Raw genomic sequence first — 16,180 nt, forward strand, 5'->3', positions numbered from 1 at the left:
TCCAGTTGTTCCTGAAACACCTCCATGGATGGTGACTCTTTGAGCATCCTGTTACAATGTCTAATCACCTTTTCTTCGAAGAAATTCTTCCTAATGTCCCATCTAAACCTCCCCTGGCACAGCTTCCTCTTGTCCTGACCTCTGGCTACACCCTTCTCTTAGGGAGTTATACTGAGTGAGAGGGTCGTTGGATGAGGAATTGCTGAGATCACTTGGTTTGTTCAGCCCAGAGAAGAGGCTCTGAGGTCAGACCTCATCAGCATCTGCTGCAGCTTCCTCCCGCGGCCAGCAGAAGTGCCGCTCCAATCTCTGCTCTCTGTGACCAATGACCGGACCCAAGAGAATGTTCGCAGCTTTGTCAGGGGACAGTTAAAATGGATATTAGGAAAAGGTTCTCCCAGAGGGTGGTCAGGCACTGAACAGGCTCTCCAGGGAATGGTCACAGCTCCAAGGCTGCCAGAGCTCAAGGAGTGTTTGGACAATGCTGTCAGGCAGAGGGTGGGATTTTGGGGTGTCCTGTTCAGGGCTTGGAGTTGGACTCGATGATCTTTGTGAGTCCCTTCCAACTCAGGATATTCTTTATGATCTATGCAAAAAGGGCTGAGCAAGGACAGGGATGATTCCAGGTGGGAATCTGCTGCCTGCATCAGGGTGGCCACTGGCAGTGCTGCCCCCAGCTGCCACAGGCTCAGGGGAGCTCGGTTAGGAGAATCTGCTTAGACAAAGTCCAGGGCCCTGCACAGGTCTCTCCAACAATAGTTCCCAGTGCAATTTGCATTTATAAGATTATTGCCATGGCAGCAGAAATTTGCATATAAATAGAAGCCAGTCTTAATTGCTGAGCTGCTCCTACCAGCTAGGAGCAGAAAGGAGCCTGCAGTGGTTCACCAAGCTACAACTGCCACTGCTGGGGGCCCTGCCTTCTCAGGCAATTCTCTTAAACTCTCTCTCCTGCTCCCTCTGCCAGTCCCAGTCCAGCACAGCTCCAAGAGCTGCGCAGCTGCCCACAGTATCCATTTAGACGTGACATCCCTCTGAGGGTTCTCTGGGACTATGGCTCTGGAATCCATTTGAGTGCTATAGACAGAACACCTCCCGTGTGCCCAGGATTGCCCACAGGTGTTCCAAAGCCCATTGCTGCTGACCGTGCTAAAGTGGGCACAAGCCTTGGCAGGGCAGGCACCAAGGGAACAGCTGAAACAACCCTGCTGGAGGTAATTCCAGCCCAGCCATCGGTGTCAGTGTGATTTAAAATGGAAGAGGCACTCAATCCTTTTCCTGTCCCTGGCTGGGACAAGACAGATGGAGTAGTCAGGGACTTGCCATGGAAGGACTTGAACATCTCCCTGAGATGAGGAGTCTCCCCACTCCCCAGGACAGATCCTGGATCCCTAGGAAAAATGCAGGAGGCTTTGCTGCAGCCCAGCCCTGCTCATCCCCCTCGGGCCACTCTCCCCTCCCAACATCTGGACTGCTTCCTGAGCATTTCGAGGGGAAGCCTGGGATCCCGCTACAGCAGCAGGAGGCTCCCCGCCCCTGCCAGGAGCATCGTTCGCCTGGGCATGCCTCCCCCGCGGGATGGCAATGGAGACGGCGCATCCCGCTGCTGTCTGCAGCTGCCACACCGGGTCCTCCACGGCGAGATGCTTTCCAGGCTCCAACCCAGCACGGTCCTCTCCTTCGCGGCGCTGAGCGGCAGCGTGGGAAGGCTCAGCCTGTGCTGGAGCACAGCCTTCGCCACTTGATGGCACACGAGCCCCAGCAGAGGGGCCTGGGTGGCCTCGGGGTGCTCAGCCAAGCGCTGCCGGCCGCGGGCTGGGGGTGTCGGAGGCTGTCGGAGGCGCTGCGAGGTGCTGGGCGCCCGGCCCCTCGCGTCTGCTCCCTCCATGCCGCCCTTGGGACTGTCGGAGCTGGGTCGGAGCGGGACTCTGACCTTGGCTGAACAGTATCTGCCGCACCTCCGTCTGGGCGTCCAGCCGCTCCTCATGAGCGCACCGTTTTCTTCCTGACAAGCACTCCCTCCAGATAAGGCTGAGCTTACCTCCCTGCTCCTCGCAGGCTGGAAATTCGGGGAAGTTTTTAAACCTGCTGGCCTTGACAAGTGTAGCATGAAACGAGCTCTTTATTTAATATTTTTGTGCCAATGACACTGCTTGAGGGCAGAGGATGCCAGCCTGGCCAATAACTCACAAAAAACCCTCTTCTCTCCCCCAAATCCATGACCAGCCACTTTTCTATCTGCCCCTGTTGCCCTCTCAGCCCTGTTCTCATCTGCACAGAGGTACCTCTGCATCCCTTTCCTCACTGGGACATCTCCACCAGCATCTAGGCAGTGCAGGGTGGCCTTATGCTGTGGGATGCCCAGTGCTGCAGTGGTGGGATGGGGCAGTGCCAGACTGCTCAGGCTGTGGGCCCCCCTGTGGGGTCACCCTGCCCAGCTTCTCCCTGGTGCTGCCACCTCATCAGCTGTGCCGCAGGCCCCTGTGGCCCAGCTGTGCCCAGGAAAGTGAGCGGACAGCCAGAGGAACAGACAGGTTGTCTCTCTGCTGCTCTTGGCCCCATTGTTCTCCCATGGCCACTGTGTCAACAGGAGCTGGAAGAGGAAATGGGCTAAGGAGATGCCAAGACCCCTGCTGCTCAGGGAAAGATAAGGAGGGAGGGGGCATTTATGGACTGTCCAGGGGTGGCGGATACAGGAGGTTCCCCTGTGGTGCAGGAGAGGGACAGCATTGTGTCCCCAGACAGCTTTCCATGTACCATGCTGAGTGTGTGCAGTGACTGGGGATGCATGGGATGCTTGGGTGGTGGTTTAAGCCAGACATTTAAAAACATTGCAGTGATTTGCCTGTGAAGCTTTGGAGAGGGCTGGCACTTTGGGGATAACTCCATCACCCACGGACCCTCTGCACGGCACAGAGATGGCTGAGGTCTGTCTGGGTTCTTGGAATGTTCCTGTCTCCTCCAGTCCATTCCCAGGGTGTCTGCACCACCCCAGAGCCCAGAGGGATGGGATGCAAATTGATGATCCTGGCTGTGTCTGCCCATGGCCCCAATATGCAGGCCAGTGCACTTTTTGGGAGGAAGGGATGAGTGCCAGGGAGCTAGTGGCACTGCCTCCCCCGGACCCCCCTGGGATGCAGCAGTCTGCTGTGCATCTGCTCCAGGAGCAGGACACTAACCTTCTCACATCCACTCTGTCAACAAACCAGGAAGGAACTTTGAACTTTGCCCTTGAAAGGGGTGACAAAGCCCAAAGAGCAGTAGCCATGGGCCTGGCCAGGGCAAACAGGTCTTTCTTGGAGCACACACGGGAGACACCCCCATTGCCATAATCTTCTTCCTGGTTCCCAGTCTATGGGTTTGGTGGCCAATGGACCACCAATCTGCAGCTGCTGATGGGCAGCAGCCCAGGAGTGCTGTGCCTGTGTCCTGGACCTCTCCAAGTGCAGCACCTGCATGTCTTTGCAGACACCCACTATCTGTCTGGGAACCAGAGCTGATCCTTGGGACTACCAGACATGTGTGCTGGAGCTGGGCACTGGTGCCTTGTCCAGTCCTGCAGGTTTGTAGTCACATCTGCTCAGGGTCACATTCACAATGTTGTCAAAAGCCCCCAATACCCCCACAGCCTTCCGGGTGCCCCTAATCCACACCCTCCCGGTCATCAAGTGCTTCCCAGGAACAGTAAGGAGATCTCCAGGCCTGTTTTTCCAGGGAAATCACTGCAACACAATAGCATCTTCAGCTGGAGTCTGGCTTGGCTCCACTGACATGTGGCCAACACCTACAGCCCTTCCTCTCCCTCCCAGCAGTTTGTTTTTTTTCCTTTAACATTTATAGGTCAGCTGAAGTCAAGAGAGCTAATGAGTGGGAGCATGGCCCCAGGAACTTCCCAGGCTCTTATGGACTAGGAACATGGTGGGATGGAGATGGGGCATGCTTCAACAGCACACAGCTGATTTGGGAATCCCTGCATTTCAAGAGTGGTGCAGGTCCAGTTCAAAGATTATAGAATTGACTTGCGGTGAAAGTGAAAGGTGAAGGTCTTCATAGAGAAGGTCTATGAAAAGAAAATTAGGAACAGTTTAATATTTATCACATCAGGGAGACTAAACACCATTTTATATTAAACAATAAACCAGAACAGCTATTTTGTAACCTTTAAGCTATACTCAAATTTATGTTCTCACTATCAGACCAGATCAAAGGATTTCCTGGGGAATTTATTTAAGGAAGCCTTTTGGGACATACACTTTTGATGCTGCTCTGTTAGGATACTCAGACTATGACACCAGTCACAACTCATCCTGTTGTCACTCAGCATTATTTCCAATGCAGGAACGAACCTGCACATCCCCTTCTCTGGTGTGGAAAAGCACTGGATCAAGGCAAGGAGACTGTGACCTCCAGCATTTCTGGCAAACCACTGGATGTGCCCACTTCAGGGGGAGGTGAAATGTGAAAGCCACCTCCTGGTCCCTTGCTGCTAGTACGTCCTGCTCAGAGGACACAGGGATCAGGCTCAGGAGCCACAGCCACCTTGGTGCAGCGAGTACCAGTGTGAGCACGAGGCCTTTGCCTGCCACCCATCTGTCCTGCAGCTGCAGCAACTCCCAGCACTGCTGTGAGGTGGAGCTCCTGGTGGAGCCACTGCTGTGGCAGGAGCTCCTGGAGCCAGCATGGGATCCAAAGAGCACACCGACGTCAGAGCCAGGACAAAGTCTGGCAGGACACAGAAAGGTGTGAAAGGCAAAGTGCTGTCACGTGTGCCTGATCCACGTGACTGCCAGCGCAGAACGTCACCCACACTGTCTGCCCAGCGCTCCGCACTGGCGGCACACGTCAGGCCAAGACGGGGATGTCTCCCACCATGCACGTCTCCTGAAGCAAGCACAGGAGCAGGGAGAATCCTCCATTCCTGTGACTATTGAGTACCTGGGACATGCTGGGTGGTGTGTCCCAAGACAATCCTGGCCCCCTGGCATGACTGCGCCAGTCCCTGGTGGAGTGTGGGGTTGAGTGGGTGCGTGTGAGGTGCCCGCGCACCCCAGCCAGGGCATCGCCTTTCAAGGGGCTTTGTCCACACCATCACTAATAATATCAAGGTGTTCTGCCAAGTTCCTTCTAGCAAACCTATGAGTTCATTCAAAGTGACAGGGGACCTGATTTATTATACTAACGAGCCAGCGATAAATAAACATGACCTGAGAGAATCCCAATCCCACAATTCCATTCTTGTTCGGCTCCTTGGGGGAGATGAAAGGTTTCCTACAATTTCCCAGTGCTGCCCAGAATCTCCCCTACTTGATCTGCCAAACCTTTCTCCTGCTGTCGAGCCTGGCATTTGATTGAATTGACAGCAGCGGCTTATTAATTGTACTAATGAGGGGCTCAGCAATATGGAGCGGTGGAGAGAGTCCAGTGTGGCTAATAAAATGCTCAAAGCTGAGCAGAGCATAAGGTCACCGTGTTGCCAGGCTACTGGCTAAGCTGCCTGGAAAACGAATACGTGAACCAGTAGGTGACTCTGGGAAAAATATTGCTCCAGAACTCACATAATTAATAGGACAGTGATGCTTTATTTTCTTAGGAAGAATATAGAGCAGGGAGGGTGTGAGTGCACAGGCGTTGCAGCTGAGTGGCTGGGGTGGCTGGGGGCTGCTGGAGCTATGCTGGGAGTGGGATAACAGGGTCTCCTCTTCTCCTGGCCTTTTCTCAGCACCATTTACTCCTCCTCGCAGATATGCAGGAGCCCAGAGCCAGGCTCCAGGAGAGGCCTGAGGAATGTGTCCAGATTGTGACAGTTTGGTGTGGCCTGAAAGGAGATTTTGAATATCTGGTTACAATAAGGGAACTGCCCCGTGTTTGACCTGAGCTAGTTCCCCAAATACCACTGCAGGGAGAGATAAACAAGGCTAATTAAAACTAACGATAACTGTAAATTTGGCAAGGGGATGTTTTCGGGATCTCTGATCTCTTGAGACAGTAATTCCCACAGGGAGTTTACCACACAACCCCCAAGGGTTTATAGCAATAAACAGGAATATTTTTGCTCCACTAGGAAGGAAAAAGGAAAAGAAAAGGACAAATACTGATCTTAATCTCTTTATTTGCAACTAGTTTTGTCGTCTCTATTCAAGTTCTCCAAATTGCACCTCACCAGGGGAGCTTATTCTCATACCAGACTGTTATCTGAGCAAAGCCCTGGAGCACGAGCGTCTGCCTAAAGCAAACACTAGAAAAAGGTCATTAATCTTTCAGGCTCGTGTGGGACTTGCAGCTGTGGCGCTGGGGGCTCCCAAGTGCCCCCTGTGCTGTCTGTGAGGCTTCATGGGCTGCCAGCTCTGTGCTGGGAAATGTCAGCAGGGTCCCTGCACACAGAGGAATCTCCAGGGGTCTGGAGTATCCCCCCAGCACAGAGCTGCAGGCCACTGTGCCATGTACTGGGTAGGCGCTGACATTCCCCATTGTCGGCAGGAACAGCCTTTCAATCTGCCATCAGGTGGGCTGGGATTGCCTTTAGAAGAGACAGGTTGATGTGGCTGCAGTGGCCAGCAAGTGGCCACTGCTGAGCCACAGAAAAGACACTCAGACAATTTGGCAGAAAGGTCTCTTTACAAAATCCATCATGTAATGTCAGGACAATGAGGCAACATGACAGAAATGGCTTTTCCTGGAGATGGGATCATGGAAGATTTATCCCTCTAAACGGAGAGGCCCACGGAGCCCCTCTAACTCCTGTGGGTGTCTCTGTCTGTGTGGAGCTGGATCCTGGCCCTGCTCCTAGCCATGGATGTGCTCCTGGGGAGATGCTGGTTGCTGCCACACTGTCCTAGGATAAACCAGCTGCTGTTCCCCGCAGTGGTGGGGTGTTGGGGCAGGCAGAGCACAGGGTGCCCCAGACCCACATTCCTGAGGAGCTGGTGGCATGTGGCCTGGTGGTAGGGCTCAGACATCACCTGCAAGGTGGTGGGGTGGGAGCAGAGGTGAAGGGGCAGGAAGGGAGAAAAAACAGCCTCTCCATGCTGTGCCTCAGCCCCGGGGCTGCTGAACAATGGCTGGAAAGGTGATGGGAAGATGGGAAGTGTGGGGGGAATGACAGGACACGCTCCAATTGCCTGTGCGCTGTCCCTGACAGATCCCAGCAGGCTCCCTCCTGCTGGCACTTCCCTCGGGCCGCTGTCTCATCCCTATCCCCATGGCTCCCTGCCCCACAGCTTCCTGCTCCACAGCTCCCTGCCCCATGGCTCTCTGCTCTCCTAAGGACCCACCAGCCCTTCCTTCCCAAAGTCTTTGCTTCCCAATCTCTGGAAGCCAGAGGCTCACGTTTCCAGGGCAGAAAAGCAATTTCTTCCCCTGAAAATTGCCCCTGTTTTGTTTTGTTTCCTGTCTCTCCTCACAGCAGCCTTGGAAGCCAGGGCTGCTGCCACTGGTGCTGTGGTGGGTCTCCCTGGAACACAGGGCCACTCCAGTAAGTATGAGCTCCCTGTGAACTCTGCCCAAACCTTCACATGAATGGGTGTGGGAGCCAGGTGCTTTTCCCAGCAAGATGCCTGCACCCTGGGCTCAGCAAGTGCAAGCTGGCCAAGCACAAAGCTGCAGTTCAGCGCAGCCCCCCATGCCAGAGAGTGGATGGACAGCATAGCAGTAGAGAGCAGGGCCAGAGTTAGAGTTCCTGGGCTCTGGTATCCAGATGGGACACAGCCCCAGCCTCAGTACGGCCTCAGCTCTGGCTCAGGTGGCATTCTGGTTTTCTTCAGACAGAAATGGGTGATATTAATCCCCTGCTCACCCTAGGGATCCACACCTGGGGTCACAGTTTCTGAAACCTCACCAAGACCCGTGCGGCATTAAGGATGTACAGAGGTGCAGACTCTGTATCAAGCAGGTTGATCCATGGATTCCACCCCGTAAGTGTGAGTTTCATCTGAGTTCCCCCACAAGGGAAGTGAAACTAAAGATTTCCTTGTGTGAAGGCTCTGCCAGCACTGATGCAGCCCGCTGTTCTGCTGCCTGGGTCTCTTGGGCAGGGCAGACCACTCCACAGTATCCTGCCCGCAGTCCCACTCCCCCGGCACTGAGGATACCGAAGGCCCCTCTGCCAAGTTCCTCGGTCTGGCTCCTCTGACCAGCTTGAAATTCACTTGGGAAAAAAATACTTAGACTAACAAATAACAACCCTGGCGGCTGGCCAGTGATTCAAAGGCTCCAAAAACGAAGCTGAAATTTGCAGCTGGCCACACTCCCTGCCTGACTTGGCAACAGTGCTGGTGTCTGAACACCTGCCAGGGCCAGGAGCGACCGTGGCGCCCGCAGTGGAGCGCGCCGCGCCAGCCGCGGGGCACCGTGCGTGCCCTGGCACTACTGCTGGGCTGCCCAGTGTAGCTGTACCTGTGCCCCAGGCTTTATTCTCACAGAAAGGGATCTTCTGGCTCCCGGGAGCAGCTCTGCCAGGACAAGGAAAATGACCTGGAAAAACAATGTTTGCAAACAACACTGCTGCTGTGGGAGGCAGGGTGCATGCCGGAGCTCTCTGGGTTCAACACTGCAGCCTGCTCAGCACTCCCGCATACTGTGGGCCTGTGACCAGCCAGACTGGCCCTTCGCCCCACCCTGGGCAGGCTGGAATCACTGCCTGAGCCAGCTGAGCAGCAGCTCAACCAGGATGGGCACTGCTGGGGTGGTGAGGGAGCCGGGGCTGGCTGGGCAGGAGGTCAGCACGGTGCTGGAGAGCGAACAGGAGGCTGTGAAAATGCAGCAGAGCCTGGCAGAGGGTCAGGGCTCCTGCAGAGAAACACAAACTTTGATAATTCTAAATGACAAGGAGGTAGAGAGGTGCAGGGGAGTGGAGGAGCTAAGCAGGAGGCTGTTGGAAGGGCAGGGCACTAGGCTGTGGCCTCTTAGACTCCCCATGCCCAGGAAGGGGTGTCGTGGAAAGGTAATTGGATCCTGGGATTTACTGAATGATACTGTGGATTATTTCACAACCCTCATGTCGCAGGGTAATCTCGTTATGGCATTACACAGCCACGTGCATGTGCAGCCCTATTGGGCCCCATGGGGACCTGCCCAGCCTGTACATTTGCTTAGGCTTGATCTGAGACCAGACAGCAGAGGAGGGGTCATTTAGTCAAGGGTGGCTGGTGACAGCTGGGATCTGGGATTTTCCAAGACACACAAGAGGCTGGGACAGGGTGCCATGGCTTTATGGCAGAGACCTGAGCCCCTGGGTGCAGGAGGAACACTGGCAGGTGGCAGTGTGGCCATTCCTGCCCTGGGGCTGAGGTTCTTGCCCCCAGCATGGGCTCCTGAGGCAGAGGCAAGAGGTGGCCATGCAGATTAGAATGCAGCAGAGGTGCTGGGCTGGTTCTGACAGAGCTCAGACACTTAGAGGGAAACTCTCCCTCCTGTGAGACCTGAGCCCTGGGCATCCTAGGGGAGCGTGGTCAGGGCATCCCACAAGGCAAAGGGGGCTGGGATGCTGCAGGAGACCTGGAAGCGAGGTCTGCAGCTGCCACTAGCCCTATGACAAATATCTGCTGTGAGCCCAGACCACGTGCCTCCCCTCCCGCTCCCTGCACCACAGTTGGCTGCTTTTCCAAAGCATAACAGGCAAATCCCATCTCTGAGACAGTGAAAACACAGCTCACCCCCGCAAGGTAAGAATAGCCGATGAGCTGGGGCAGGCAAACAGCCTTGACCACAGCTTCCTGCCGCAGGCCCAACAAGGAGGAGCTGAAGGAGTCCCTGAATCCCTGCACTGGGGCATTTGGAGCCAAATGGGGACTTGGGGGGACTCATGGTGCTGCTCAGAGAGGAGGGCGGCCGGTGCAGGGGTTTGAGACTTTGGCCCACCTGGGCTAGTGCCTGAACCCCCAAAGACAGAGTGTATAAGGAAACTCTGTCATCCTCCTCCTCCTCCCCCCTCATCCCTCCAGCTCAGGACAGGGAAGTGAAAATCACAGGGCAGCATCGAGAGCTGTGACCACCCAAGCCACGGCACTGGGCACTGTGTGATTAATCACATTTGGTGCTTGTGCCCTAATGAACTTCCACCTAGAAAGTAAGTATTTGTACCCAGCAGCAACAGGCTTAATCAAAAACAAGCTTTTTGAGTGTTTTTTGGTTGTGCCCAACTGAAACATGAAAATCAGAAACACTGCAGATCGGTCAACTCTCCTGCAGCAGCTTTCCAGCAGGTTAACTTTGAACTGGGATGATAACAAATTATCTGCTAAACACACATGTGAAGGGAGCTCATTGCCAGTCTGTCTGACTTCTTTTTAGCTGTTCCTCCTTGAAAATCTAATTTTCTTTGACATTTTGTAGCACTCAATTTTGTTCCTTTAAGCCTGTAAACCAGGGAAAGGGTAGCAGTGCCTTTATCCTAAGAGGAAGCATGACCTCCTACTTTAAAACAAGAGCTGGCTTTACTTATCCTATCCCCAAGCTGGGCTTGGGGAATAACAGAAATGTTTGTTGTCCCACAAAAGACTGGTTTATCAACTATTATTAGAGCAGTAATGGCAATTTAGGATGAGCTTATTAGGCACATTTAACCCTATTCTCTGATTATGGAAGATCAGGGATTTTTAACTGGGGCTATTGCACTATTTTCTGCTGAGAGTTTCTGGAGCCAGCATGGTGCGCCCATCCTGTGCCTATGTAACTGTTGAGCCATGGGTGGTTGTACCGCCACAATGGGTCAAAAGTCAGTTCATGGGGTACCTGCCGAGTTGAAGAAGTTCTGACTTGCACCAAAGACTAATTCAATTGCTTTATGTAACTCCTCCTGCCTATAGAGTGTGTGCAAACCCAACACAAAACAGCGCGTGGAGAAGGTGGAACTGAATTTGCTGGTGAGAGCTAGTTTTGATGAACAATTCACAGTGTCCAAAGCTTATCTCCAGTAACATTGACTTGGAAGGTAGGACTTGGGCTATGTAAATGTATTTTCTTCCCCAAAACAACCTTATTTCTGGTCACCACTATGGATGACACTATTTCAGAGAGAGAAGAGTGGGACTTGATCTAGTGTGCGGCATCTTTGCTGTTGTGGGGAGGTGGAATGAAACTATTTGTAAGTAACCCTTCCAACCTGAATGCTTCTGTGATTCTATGATGTGATGACCTGCAGAATGGGCAGAGGAAGTAGGGTGGGTGAGCAGAGTGGGGAGATCATCCTAGTGGGATGGGCAGGGAGGGTGCATGTGGCAGTGATGCAGCAGCTTCCCAAGGACAAGCCAGCTGCATCCTGACCTGAGCTTCACTGCTAGGAGGGCATGAAATCCCATCTCTGTGGTAGCAAAAGGCAAAGTCCCCAAAATCTGTTCTGGGCCAAGGGCTGCCTCCAACTGTTAGTCTACTTTGGTGGTGTTGGACTTTGGCCTGTGTTTGTGCAGGGAGGGCACCTGACCCACTTCAGAAAGAACCATCTCCAAGCGAGCCAGCCACAGGCACTGCTCCTTGCTCCCTTTTGCCCAGGGTCAGAAATGATGCTGGGCTGGCCCTGTGAGGGATCAGAGCCAGCAGGGTGTCCTCCCTGCTCAGACCTGGGGCCCGCTCCCTGTCAGGAGCAAACCTGTGTCAGGGCACAGAGCAGCAGTGAGCTCCTCTCCGGGGATCTTTCCTCCAAACAAGCATGGTCAAACAAAGCCAGGGAGACAGAGGCTTTCCTGACATTGTCAGTCCAGGCTCTTTGGGAACAGAACAAGAGGGGATTTGGAAACAAGCAGCACAAATATGTATTTACACATGCACACAATAGGTTGTGTGCTCATAGTGTGGGATGTGAGCACACTGTGGCCGTCCCGCCACTGGGCCCTGCCAGCAAGGGGAAGATGGAAACAGTGACACACACAGCCACGAAGAAACTGCCAGTGTTGGCTCTCCTGTCTCCCTGCTCATCTCCATGCAGCCTGATGGGCTGGGGACTGGGCATTTAAAGAGACAGGCAGCTGCACCAGCTGGGCCCTTGCTGGCAGTATGGTGCAGGTACCACTTTCTCACTCTTTTCATTTCTGATGGCCTCTGAGGGGCTATTTTGGGGGAATGTTCAGGTATTGAGCCAGCCCAGAGAGGGAGAATGGGGCTGAAGGATCCTCAGGCTGCTGCCATCCATGGGGGCAAGAGAGTTCAAGGCACCTGGGTAGGGATGCCAGGGGAGAGTCACACAGACTATTGTTCCCTCTGCCTCCCCTTGGCCCAATAAGTGGGGTCATGTTCACTGCACATGCACAGGTGTGACTCCAGAGGCAGTCCTCCTCAGAAACCCAGTCTGAACCACCAGGAGCTCACCTGAGGGCTCTGCACTCCCCTTGCTGGTGCGGGAGAATGGGAGCATGTTCCTGCCTTCCCCACTGCAGCTTCTGCCTTTATTCCCTGACAGTCTTCCAGACACAGAGCAGCCCAGGATACAGAGCAGCATGGGAATCTGCACTGGTGCTGGCCTGGCAGAGGGAGGGGGCTCAGTGCCTTCCCCAAGGATGGAGAGGTGCTCAGCCCTGAGGAACTGTACATATGGCCCAGGGGTGACGTCATGGCCCACTCACAAGTGCCTTCCTTCCTAAGTGTTTGTCATCTTGGCCATCCCAGGGCACTGATGCACTGACAATCAGGGCTCCCAGGTGGACTGGCAGAAGCAGGCTTCATGCTGTCCATCAGGTGGATGCTCAAGCCAGGAAATCCCATTCATCTGGTACTTGCCAGGATCCAGTCTAAAAATACCTAAGGAAAATAATCCTCCAGGCTCATCAAGGCCAAAGCAATTCTGAGCAGCTTTCTCAACAAATACTGGGGTTTGTGTTTTTGTCTGTTCTTAGCATGCACTTGTCTCAGCACTCACTGCCTCCCCAGGGACTTGTGGGGTCGGGACATCCCAATGGCCATCCCAGCCATGTTGTGACTTGGGAGGGGAGTGTCAGGCCAGACAACCACAGCGTACCTTGGGGCAGGAGTGTGCGGCCCTGTTTAGAAGCAGGAGTGGCCTGAGAGCAACTGGGGAGTGGGACCAGCATGGCCAGAGACTGAGAGATCTTCACAGGTGTCAGGGTCAGCTGATCAAACCTCTTGGCTCTCAGGCTGCCTGCAGTCCTTTCTCTTCCTCTTCAGACCTACAAGAGTGCCCCAAGCTCTCCTGAGATGATGCAGGACCAAAGATGTCAAGTACTACAAGAGAGAAGCCTGGCTTTGTGCAATATTCCAAGAAAACAGTTGCTACAGATGCTGCAAAGGAGAAACAGAACTGGAGCACAGCCCCAAGCTCCAGCTCATCCCCATGGTGAAACTACCCCAAGCTCACTGAAAGTAGCATCCTCCTAGAAGCAGCCCAGTCAACAAACCCATCAGCAGTGGAAACTGATCCTAAAGATGCATTGTGTGGAGAGGAAGAGATGCTGAATCCTGTTTGAAGATGAAGAGACATGGCTAGGAATGACACCAACCTCTTGACAGCCAGAGATTATGCAGGATTATGCAGGAGGAAACAGCCACTCTGGGCAGGGATACAACAGAGAATGAAATGCAGGTGAGCTAGTGTTTTTGACATGTGAAGTTATTTGGTGCAGGATATGGTTAAATTATTTGTTGAGCCCCCACCTTTTCCTCCCCACCCCAAGAACAGGAATAGAGTAATTAAAACAGCATGTTCTGGGACAGTGGAGATCCCATGGGAGAGCTGGACAGAGCAAGAAATACACCCACCACCATGGCCTGACCAAGTACCCTTGCCTCTTGCCTCAGGGGTCCCCAGCTCTGCCAGAAGGCTTTTGGATAAAGATGATCCCAGCATGTGGTGTATGTAGCAGAACAGGATCTTGTGCTGGTCAGACTGGTTTGGGTGACCCCAGCTTGAAGAAAACACAGCAGTGTGGCTGGGATGCAGCTGAGTGTTCATCCAGCAGCCTCACCTCTGTGTCTCCTCTGTGGTGATGCTCCATTCCAGTCAGCTCTCACTCTCTGGGGTGATATTCACCCACCAAGTCCCTCACACCAGAGGAAACACCAGCCCCTTCCTGTGCCTGCCTGGAGGCACTGACAGCACTGGCTACAGACCCTGAAGGATGGACCTGCTTGAGTGAGGACTGGTGTTGCCAAGACGTGCTAGTCAGGCAGCCAGCACTTGGGAAAGAAGCAAGGAGAATGTGGAAAGAACAAGTTACTGCAGTGGGAACATATGAGATAGCAATCAGGGAAGGACAGCAACCCACACACTACTTGAAGAGAGAGCAGAGACCCTCATGAGTGAGTCCTCACAGAGCATTCAATTAGTATTGGAAAAAGAACATTGAACAGCCTCACTCTCCTCTGGTCCAGGAACGGAGGGGCAGGAGGAACAGAGATACTATTTCTTGTGCCAGATAAGTTCCTTGGCAAAAGGTGATGTGCTTGTGCAGGCTGCAGCATGAGGGGCCCATTGAACAGAGCCAGGGAGCTCTTACCCCAGAGCATGAGGAAGAGGCATAATGCAAGGGACAAGGGAGGACTACAGCAATGGTGACATTTCAGCTTTTGCCATGTGGTCTCCATGTGGTCAAGATTCACTAATTTCCAGGGAAGCCCTCCAAGGAAAGGATGCTTCTCCTGGCAGCAAAGAGCAGGACTGGCAGCTGCCAGGATGCAGCTGGAGCCAGCACAGCCTTCTCTTTCTTAGGCAGGATGCAGCAAAGCCAGGTCAAAGCAAATGTAGCAGGCAAAGCTCTCTACAGGGTACAGTTGCCCTCTTCCCATCTGGAACAGCAGGACCAGCTGACTTGCTGCCACTTGCTTCTGACTGCCACCACTCCACACCATCCTCCTCACTCCCCTTCCCCTGGAGCTCACAGTGAGGTGGCATTTCCTTTTGGTCAGGGCTTCTGAGAAAGACTGCAGGAGATTATCCTCTTTCTGCTAGCCTCACATCATCTCATGAGGTAAATCACTGTATGTCTCACCACTCACTGGTCACATGGTGGCCCAATGCCAATTTTGATAAAGAATTATCTCCACTGCCACTAGGTAACAAGTATGGGGTTCTTCCTGCTGGCAAATGCAGGTCTTTCTGACATGGCCACAAGTGTCAGGATCCAAGGGGGATCTTTGGGGAGACACAATCTTGTTAAATGCTGGTCTGCACCCCTGGGGAACATATGTGAGAACCTGACACAGGTGGCAATGCAGCAATGGGAGCCCAGGCAGGTAAAAAGTGTTGATCTAAATGAGCATAAAAATGAACACAACCACAGAGGTCTTCCATGGCAATAGTGGCCATTTTGAACATCTTAGCAGGCTCTTTCTTTCTAAGGCAGATTATTTTCTAAACAATGGCAGAGGCTGTTACACCAATACACCCCTGAACAATGTCGTACCTGTATCATCCATGGAGGAGAACTTGCACATTCCGTAAGGACAGTGATCTGATGCCTTCTCTTCTGCTACTGTTATGGGTAAACTCAGAGCCTGGAAATTCAGTTGAAGTGAAATGTCAATCCAAAAGCTCAGAAAACCCTTTTCCAAAGCCTAGTCAGGAAACTAGGATGGATATCTCAATAGAACAGACTTTCCGAAGAGATTTCCAAGAATTCCTGGATTTGGACTCATGTTGTTACCTCTGTTATCAAGCAGGACATGCGTATTCATGACAGATGAGGACTAGACTTCTACATCTGCTACAGACATTAATTCCAAGAGAAATCAGAACTAGTGATTATGTTTTGAGATTACTAGAGGTCCTTAATGTTTACAGTGGAAAACAGAAAACCTGAATTTGTACTGCTCTGCTGAGGCCTCTCTCACATTCTGGAAATGAAATGGTTTGGCTGTCCCGGATGTTGAGCTTGATTAGTGTCCACCAGAAATGCAGTCAGAAACAGGACTGCGAGGCTGCTTAGTGTTGCTTTTCAAGGACAGCTTTGTTGCCCGATATCCTGAAACAATATCCTGTTTTCCTCACAAGAAAAAAAATCCTAATAGGATTATTATTAAATCCATCTTTTAAAGGAGACAAAAATGCAGCAACACAGAGCAGGAAGAACTCCTTCCCATTTTCAGAAAGATGGAGAAGCAGCAGGAGCAGCAGAAGCAGGAGCAGCAGAGATGTCCTGCAGCTTCTCACCTACCCTTCCAGTCCATCACTGCTCTGGCAGCTCCCTACTCACTTGAGCTTTGCCATCCCTGGCTTCTTGTTTTGCACATTGCTCTAAAA

Source organism: Fringilla coelebs (assembly GCF_963513975.1).
Source record: "Fringilla coelebs genome assembly, chromosome: 23".
NCBI classification, from domain to species: Eukaryota; Metazoa; Chordata; class Aves; order Passeriformes; family Fringillidae; genus Fringilla; species Fringilla coelebs.